Genomic DNA, 1632 nt, shown 5'->3' on the forward strand with positions numbered 1-1632 from the left:
AGATACAGAGAGAAGCAAATTTTTTAAAAATGTATTCAGAATATTAACAGTGATTACATCTGAGAGCTTTAAATCTGAGCATTGAGAATGTGGAAGGTTTTTAATTCCTTATGTTTCCTTATAGCTGTTTTGTAAAGTTTCTGTATTAACTTTTACAATGAGAAAAAATACCCATACTATTCCTTTTAATAAGAACTAATATTTGAGTGCCAGGCACTATTCTAGGTGCTTTACATGTATTAATTTGTTTTTTTTTTTGTTTTTTTGGTTTTTTTGTTCTTTTATTTTTGGCTGCATTGGGTCTTCGTTGCTGCACACGGGCTTTCTCTAATTGCGGTGAACCGGGGCTACTCTTCGATGCGGTGCGCGGGCTTCTCATTGCAGTGGCTTCTCTTCTTGTGGAGCACGGGCTCTAGACGCCCCAGCTTCAGTAGTTGTGGCATGCGGGCTCGGTAGTTGTGGCACACGGGCTTACTTGCTCTGCGGCATGTGGGATCTTCCCGGACCAGGGCTCGAACCCATGTCCCCTGCGCTGGCAGGCGGATTCTTAACCACTGTACCACCAGGGAAGTCCTATTAATTTGTTTTAAGTCTCACATCAACTTTTTGAAGTGGACATTACTTGTGAGGAAACTGAGGCAGAGAGTGGCTGCATAGGGCCAAGCAGCTGGGTTTCGGACCTGTGCTCTGAACCACTTCAGTGTCTGGACTTACTGAAGCACTAAGTCTTCTACTGAACAGGGACTACTTTCTTGGCCCTACCTTAGGAATATGGCAACCCCTGTGCTCTCTGTTTCAGTTTTTCATTTAAAGTTCTTTGACCTGGAGCCAGCCTTGACCCAATGTTGGTCAGGCAGTCCACTCCGATCTCTTGAATATTTAGCTTGCGATATCTCTGAGAAGCTGAACACTCAGATTCAAAAAGACAACTAATATCACAGAGCAGCAGATGTCAAGTTTCAAATGTGAGTGCTTCAGGGGTCAGAGGAGGGGGAGAGAGTGCAAAGAAAATAAAGATCACCACAACCTTACCGTTCAAAGATATCCACTGCCGATAGTTTTAGTATGTTTATTTTCAATTCTCTCTCTCTTAACCAGCCTTAACTTAATGTTGATCAGGCAGCCCACTCATATATTTCAAATATTTAGCTTACAATTTCCTTGAGAAGGCAGAATTCATTAATCTCTAACACTCTATCTCTTCTATCTATCCATCTATCTTTCTTTCCATCTGTCCATTATCTGTTTCATATCTATCTACCTACCAAACACATTTCTTTTTAATTTTGTTTGGAAATAATTTCAAACTCACAGAAAAGTCATAAGAACATGACACTCTCATAATGAGATCCTATATGTTAGGTTTTGTAATCTACTTATTTCATTTAATAATCTACAGCCATTTTTTCATATTCATGATTCTTGCTTTTTTTTACAACTTAATCTGAATGTTAATGGCACGATGGTTCTTTATTATTTGGCTCTTAAGCTAATTTATTTTTCCAACCCCTTTCTCTTGGATATTTAGTTGCTTCTGATTTTTTTTTTTTTTTTTTGCTATTACAAACAATATTATAAAGAACTATTTTGAGGATATTTCTTTTTATACTTCCATGATTTTGTTAAAATAAT

This window comes from Balaenoptera borealis (assembly GCF_965194805.1).
Source record: "Balaenoptera borealis genome assembly, chromosome: 12".
In the NCBI taxonomy this organism is placed as follows: Eukaryota; Metazoa; Chordata; class Mammalia; order Artiodactyla; family Balaenopteridae; genus Balaenoptera; species Balaenoptera borealis.